Genomic DNA, 8,417 nt, shown 5'->3' with positions numbered 1-8,417 from the left:
CATCGGCAAAAGATATCTCCATTTTTTTCAATATCCCGGGCTTTTGACCCGTATCACTTTTCTCAACCAAACATTTAAAAGTTTTCACATATTTTGTGATAACATTCCTCATCCACGGAAAACAGTATTTGTCCCGGACAGTAGCCAGTGTTTGATAAACATCTCGATGTCCACTCTCATCGTGAAGAATCCAAAGGATGCCACACCTGGCATTTCTGGGTGTGAATCATTTCGAATATCTTCGAATCATTTCGATTATCTCCGAATCATTCCAAACAGCATCGAATGGTTTCGATTATCTCCCAACCATTTCAAACCAGTTTGAACATCTTCAAACCATAATACAGGATTTCGACTTGACAGTCGACATGATGTAAAACTCTTTGTCGCCACACATATTAACGGGCTTTAATTTTCGAAAACATATTTCCTTTAACATTGATCGGCACTTTTCATTCATTCCGCTTGTGACCAGTGTATCCATAACAGGCAAGTCACCGAATTGGTCTCCTTTTTAGCAGCTAGATCAGGTACCAGGATCAGGTTTCGTTACCGCCGCGTCAACTTTTATCAACTGAATTTCGAAACATTTTGAGGTTTCGAACATTTCACCAACCGCCCTCGAGAATAATATCCATGTGCTATATGTTTGCCCTCAGGAGGGCTTCTCCAGTTCTTCTCCTGTTCCAGATTTCAGGTTATGCGCCCAGCACAAAAAGATAGCGACTTCGTTTTGACAGCTCGGTTGACAATTTCTTCGATCATCGTGAAGTTCGGCTCTCGAAACAAATACGAAAGGGCAAGGTCTTCTTGGAGAATCCATTGAATCACAAATGAATTTTCACGCACCATATAAAAATGAAATCTCCAATGAAATTTCGGCGGTAACATAAGCTATGAGTAAAGCGTTCCTCCGCCCTAACAAACTGTCATCACTCATCACTGTAATTACGCGGCATATTTACGTAAATTCACAACAGTAGTCCAAATATTTCACGCTGATATGCAGATTATCACAACAAAAGTAACAGTCACCGGTATCAGTACCAAAGGTAAACAAAAACTCGTGAATGCCGCAATGGCGCACGCTGCATTGTTTTCACAACACGATATTTCAAGTCAGGCGAATTAACTAAAAGCCAACGCTTTTCCGAATCCCACTTCTGATGTTAGCAATAATAAAACGCTAAGTAAATTGTTATGATGAAATATTATATTGTCTTCACGGTCTATTACAATAATAACATCCAATATTCAGTAAGGTTATATCGCGCATTGCGCTGTTCCAAGTCTCAGCCGCTTGCCATCCTTGCTCGTCCCGCGGGTGGCCGCTAGGTGGAGGTGGAGTCGCTCTCGCCTTCAACCAGTAGCGCCTCTGCCGGCCATACTGTGAACCACTCGCGAAGTGTAGATGCCTGATTGGCTGACAGTGATGAGAGTGGCGCCTCTGGCGGCCAATTGGTGAACTAAACACTGTGGCGGCAGTATTTGAATGCGCTGCTAACAATACATACGCCAGAGGCCTGAAGGGTTATAGAGTAGGTGCCTTCTTACGTTATTATTATTTGTATGTTGCTGTTAAGTCAGTAATCCATGTATTCCTTTTTATACTACTTTTCGTAGTTCCATTTAATTATAATTATGTAAGCACATGATGTTGTATTTTGTATTTTTATACTACTTATCGTAGTTACATTTAATTATAATTATGTAAGCACATTATGATGTTGCATTTTGTATTTTTATACTACTTATCGTAGTTACATTTAATTATAATTATGTAGGCACATTACGATGTTGCATTTTGTATTTTTGATAAAAGTGTATTATTAGTATAAGTATTAAGCTAAAAAAATTCACTCTGTGCCTTCTTAAGTTCAATTAATCTGTGATCTACGAGTGATCATAAATATATAATGTGTGATTTTTAAAATTTTATCATGAATAATTACATTTATTGTTGTTGGATGTATTGATGTTCAGTTTTATGCTAAATAAGTTCTTGTAAAAAAAGAAGATTTATAAAGTACAATACATTTCATGTAAAAAAAAAAATACTTTTTTTAAACATTCCAAACAAATTATGTTCCGTCATTTTATTTCCTAATAAAATTTTATGAATACAGTTTGTTTATATATTTAATATTGTATCCTGCTGGATTTCTTGATTATTAAGTTGAAGAGCAGTATTTCAAAATATGTATATATAATTTTTTTAAATAAAAACCCGGGTTACGAATAACCTGACAATATTTGAAAATCACCTACTACCACCACAGTAAGCGAAAAATGTTGCTTGTTTTGTGATGTAGGACTTAGCCAGCTGAGGAATTGAACATACTTCGCCTGGGTGAGAGCCAAACGCGATACCAACTCAGCCACCGACCGGGTATACTATACTATGTTACAGCAGATGTCTTGCGAACAAGTATCAATGGAAAAGTGCCGCTTACAGGTGACCTCGCATCGAAACGTCAAGTGTTTAAAGAGATAAATAAAATAGAGTAATTAGCTCAAAAAATTTAAAAAAAAATTAATTCTTTGAGGGTTCAAAAGTTGATAACATACTTAATTAATAAATTGAAAAATAGTTGTATATTGATATCATTAAATATTGTAAAATAATATGCCGTATTAGCCCAGTGTTTTGTTTAATTCGTCGCTCATTCCTAATAAATATGGTAAAAGCGTTTTTGGATATCCTATTATTTGAATCGATGGTAACAAAAAGGGTGTTGAAATTAATAAAAATAAATCTGTTGAAGTAGTTATAGGTAGAAACCTGCACTCGTGATGTGTTGGATCACGTTCGGCATAGCCAAAATTAAATAGGGTGCATGTATAACTTAAAAATCTTTTTTCCAAATATTTTATTTTGTCAAAATTTATCATTATTATATGGCTATTAAGATGACTATTGTCAAGGTATATGGTGTATATTATTTAAATAAATTTCGATTTGGGTCGAAACTAGAACGAAGCCTATATTCGGTTTCGACTGAAAATCTAGGTTCGGTCAGTCACTGATAACTGGATACTTCATCACTCGTCTGGATGAAGATTTAAGAAAATTTTGTAGTGTGAAATCTCTACTAATAAATATGGTAAATATTCAGGATCGTTACGCTTAATCCGATTTAAAAAAAAAGAAAAATTAATTACTTATAATGAAAATTCACATTTCCAATAATTTTTGTCAACGGTATTTATAACGATGTTGGTATTCCTGATATTACACGCTAGAAGAAACGTTATTACCATTTAATTCATGCATATTAGGTAAGCACAATTTGGCAGAACTCTGAGCAGAAGAAATAATGTATACATGGATATTGGATTTGTGCACAGTGATATTTAGTAATATGACGAGTACAATGTACTTCGAGGATAATCTGCAATACAGGCGTGAATACATTATGGCCCAGTCAAAATTATACCCTGTTCAGACGGCGATTGCGATTGGATTTATTTTTTCGGCGATTTTAGTTGATCAGCTCTCAGTTGACACTTGAAAGCTAATCGACAAGTGTGAACACCCTTTCAACAGAATTGATCGTGTTTTTAATTGAGCAACTAAAGTTGAAGTAATGTTGAATTAAAGTTGTCTACTTTTGCTGTTCAAGTGTGAGTCATGATTCAAGTTTTACACTGAATCAACATGCAATTTTTATTCCTTGCGTCCTTTAGCGAAAGAAACTTATATTTAGGAACATGGCATCTTCATGAAAAAATGTCTAGTGGTCGGATGATATAATGTTCAGGTTTATTGTTCTCTACCAAAGCGATGCCTGTCTTTGGATCAAAAACAAGAAATATTTAAAAACAAAAATGCGAATAATATAATATTATTTTCGAAATGAGACATAGAAAATAAAATTAAAACAATCAGAACCATGTACAAGAAGAATTTAGGATTAGTGTATTTCCAGAGTGGAAGATACTTATATTCAGAATTGAAATGTTGTTTGAAATGGCTTTAGCCGTATTTGGTGACCAGATTTGAACAGCCAGTTACTTCTCCACCTTCCTCTCTCCCATCTCATTTTTCTCCCCACTACCTTCTGTCTCACAACATACCCAAATTGGGGATGCCATAGTCTCACTGGCTCTACAGTTGGGGCTCTTTTGCAGTTTCACATAAAAAAGTAATGAAATCAAAAAATAGTGGAGACTTGAAAATAAACTCCCAGTCAGAGGCGGCTGACTAATCACTTTATTTGATATTGTGAAAAATGCCCATACATTATTATCAATATCAATTTCTACGATGAGTCGGCGACTCATTATACACATTATGTTAATATAGTAAATTGCAAATAACTACACAATCCATTTACTTACTGCAAATTATTTTAAAGAGGTTACATTTTAATTTAGTTGTGCACACCATAAAACAAATTAAATAGTAAAAAAAACACCCTTCAGCAGTATCCAAAGATCTGGGTGGAAGCTAAAAGTATGGTGGTTCCATGGTGCAAAGCGATGCGACTTTTATCAATTCCATTTAAATTTAGACTTGCCATTTTATTTGACAATAATCTTTAACGTTTTTTGTTTTGTTTCATTTTTCAGCTTCATTCAACATCGATAACATAAAGAATTATTCCAAACCTTTCCCGAACTGTCTAATTGAAAAACAACCATCGTTCCACACACGACAAGCGTGTAAAATGAAAAACCGACCAATGTTTATGTCACAATCTCTTTAAAACATATAATATTCATCATGGTGTCTTCCTCACGGCCATGACCTAAGCGTCTCTAAGCTTTCTTCGGAACCTAATTTTTACTTAGACGAAAGGCATAGTGCCATCTCGTTTATTCTATGGCGCGCATAGGTATAGAAGATGCCAAAGCTGTGGACATTCTTTAAATTGACCTAGCGAATCGCATGTACTTGTGACAATAGATGTCACTGCTCATCACTCGCCACTGTCCCTTGCAGCCCTGCTATTTAGCAGTACATTTAAATAAATTAAGAATAAGACCAGTTGTTTTTGATGCACATCATTTATTATTATTGTTGTCTTATACTTTTGGGGGATCAAAAACCAATTGACCTAAGGGAAGAGCCGCCCCTGCTCCCAGTGTCAGATATCTCAATGTTATTTCAACTATTTTTTGATGAGGGTAAAGTTGTCGAATTCCGCTACAAACTTAGTACGCAAAATTTAAAAAAAAAACTTGGTTTCAACTTAATTACTACAAGAAACAAGTATGTATTTCGGGGGAGACGGTAAAGATGCATTAAAGTTCCATTTTTTCTCAATCGCGTTCCGAGTTAATTTTGAAGGTTGGGAAACATGCTTAAATTCTTTCAATAACCCAAATAAATAACCTATTTTGTGCATGTATTTACATTTCCCCCGACATGAATTGTTGTTTCCAGTAGTAATTTATTTATTTATTAATTTTAAAAAAAACATGACATATTAAGTTGATCGATAAGATTAATAAATCAAATAATGTTATTTACTCGTAAATATAAATTCTGAATTATTTATATGAAACTAGCTGAATGGTTTATTCTTCTTTCGTATGGTGGGGGGGTCAGAGGGGGACATCTAGGTCTGCGAGCCATTCTAGGGCCTCAGGCGTCGCCATGTGAACCTCATCAATTCCACCAGGGAATGAATGGAGCGGGCATTCGTTGACCACATGTTCGGTGGTCTGCACCGCACCACATTCACACATCGCCGAATCTTTAAGGCCCCATCTGTGCATCATGTGGGCACAGCGGCTATGGGAGCACCTTAACCTATTGATGGCGGACCAGGTTTTGGAAGGCAATGAGAACCCAGGCTGTCTCTCGGTGGGGTCCTGTATGAGATGGACATTTACCACGTTGGCCGTTTGCCACTCAAGTTTCCACCTATCTTCTGGGATGAGAGATAATCGGAGGAGCCTCTCTCCTTCCGCCCAGAAGGGCTTTCAGGACTTCAAGCAGCATACCGGGTGGGAGACGACATCTTCGTGCAAAGGTACCGCGCTTTTTTGCAGCGCCTTGTATTCCTTCGCAATTTCTCGCCTGATGTTTGGCGGGGTTATGTTTGCAAGTACGGGGAGCCAAGGGAGAGGAGTAGATTTTAAAGTCCCGCTGATGGTTCGCATTGTGGCATTAAGCTGAACATCTACCATGGAAGTGTGGGCGCTTCTAGCCCATACTGGAGCACAGTATTCATCCATTGCGAAAACCAGGGCATTGAGTAAATTATTTTGATTCCTTTTAATTTTTTAAAGCTATCTCTCTCAAAATAGTATTACATGCACCTAATTCAATTCTTCTTAGAATACATTTTATAACCCAAATATGACGTTTTTCTGATAATAAAAATTATAGAGACGCACGCACAAATAATTTCAGTTGACGCCATCTTGATAATCAATATCAATATAAACTGAAACATCTGAACAAAATTTTGTACAATTTTTGTCGTTTTGTCTGAACTCGCCATTAGTTCCTAACTAATGGCACGTTCTTAGAAACTAATCACGACATTATATGTTGTTGTTTGGTATGTAATATCAAATAGTTTTTTTTTTTAAATTGTATCATATTAATTTATTTGTACAGGTGTTTTTACTAGCGCCCTTGAGGTTTTTTCACGAAAACGGCGGTATATAAAATAGCTAAATATTATTAAAGGCAATGGGAGGAAATTTTTAAAAATAATATTTCCGGATTTGTCCTGCTTAAAGGCCCGTTTATAATAGGAATAAGCGGTAAGAATAGGCCGTAGAAGTTGGAAGATAGGAAACCTTTGCATCCGTTTATAATAGATGGCAATAACCGAAAAGATGGTCCAACTTTATCTTTTAAGGTGCCTGTAAACGATCAAATTTGTTTGTCAAATTTTACGTTTGCTCGTCACGTGTTTGATGAGCAAGGCCTGGCAAGGCCGCAAACGTTCAAATTAGGAGTGAGCGTTATTTAACGTAACTAGATACAATAACTAGTTTCGTCGATGTAACGGAAATAACTAGTCTCGATAAAATTACAAGTAGTTATTTTTGTAAATGCGTTATTTGGTGTTGGGTGTGATGTAAAGTAGTTTCGGCCGTTTCGCATGCGACCGCGTTTCAGTAACGCCGCGTTTCGTAACGTAACGCGGTAGTCGGCGCCGTCGGCGGGACGGATTGTTATTTGTTATGCATATGTGAGACTAGTTTCGGTCGTTTCGCATGCGACCGCGTATTTCCAATCTCTGCCGCGTTTCAGTAACGCCGCGTTTCGTAATGTAACGCGGTAGTCGGCGGTATTGTTATGTTATGCATATAAATCACCATTAGTCCTCGTTTCAGTCGCCTACGCGTTTCGTTGCTCTATCTATAACACTTGTACACATTTTAATATTGACAGTTATTTTGAAATATTATTATGTTATTTTTGCTTATAAATGTATCTTATGTAATAAATAAATAAAAAATAAATCTGTTTGTATGAGGGTGACGACCGTAATTATAGAAGGGTAAGCAGAGAGGATAGACCGGGGCTCACGAAGACAGGGCTCACGATTAATAACCGCCGCACACAATTGAAGACAAACAAAGTTGCCCAATTGATGTATTTAAATGTTAATTTAGATCCAAAAAGATTTTTGTTAGAGTCATAAACTCTTTTAGTCATTAAATAAAAATAAAAATGTAAATAATTTTTATAATATTATAAGACTTACAAACTATGTGTAAATAGCCAAACAAACAAAACAAGTGTAATGAACAAACCAACCAAATAATTATACAGTGTAAATAATAAAAAAATATCAGTGAAAACGATGAAAAGGTGTAAATAAACAGTAAATATAACGTGCAAATAAACTGTAAATATCAATAACCATTGTATATTATTCGTGATTAGTCGGAACTAATTAATTAATTAGTCCGACTCGGGAGACACGCCAAACGCGGGGCCAACACATGTACATGGTTGACATTTGTCACGCGAGGACGGGTAAGTGAATGAAAATAACTAGTTACAAAAATAACCGTTTTGAAACAGGTTACGCCGACCAAGAAACTTGTTTCGTTACGTTTCTTGAAAATGACGTTACGACCCACGTCTAGTTCAAATGAAGTTTGTCAAATATTAGTTCATTTATTTACAGCTTTCGCCGGGAATTGTCTTTTGACGTTTATTGTATCCGGTCTGAATTGTTTTTGATTGTTCTGATTTTTTTTTCACGTCTTCTTCCGTAATATTGGCGCGAAATACTTTTAATAAATCCGTTATTGTTTTTATTCCTATGTTTCTTTTATTCTTGTCCACATAGTCCCTGCATTTTACTTTCCACAGTTGCGGCAGATCGCGATATATGGATATAAAATGTAATAAAAAGTCTCTTTCACTTATAACATTCGATGACGCAGCACTCTCCATAGTGATGGCAACACGAAACTGACGTTTGTTTGATAAACAC

The sequence above is a fragment of the Hesperophylax consimilis genome, chromosome 13 (genome assembly GCF_061612785.1).
Source record: "Hesperophylax consimilis isolate HC1 chromosome 13, BYU_Hcon_1.0, whole genome shotgun sequence".
Lineage (NCBI taxonomy): Eukaryota > Metazoa > Arthropoda > Insecta > Trichoptera > Limnephilidae > Hesperophylax > Hesperophylax consimilis.
This window is presented reverse-complemented; position numbering follows the sequence as displayed.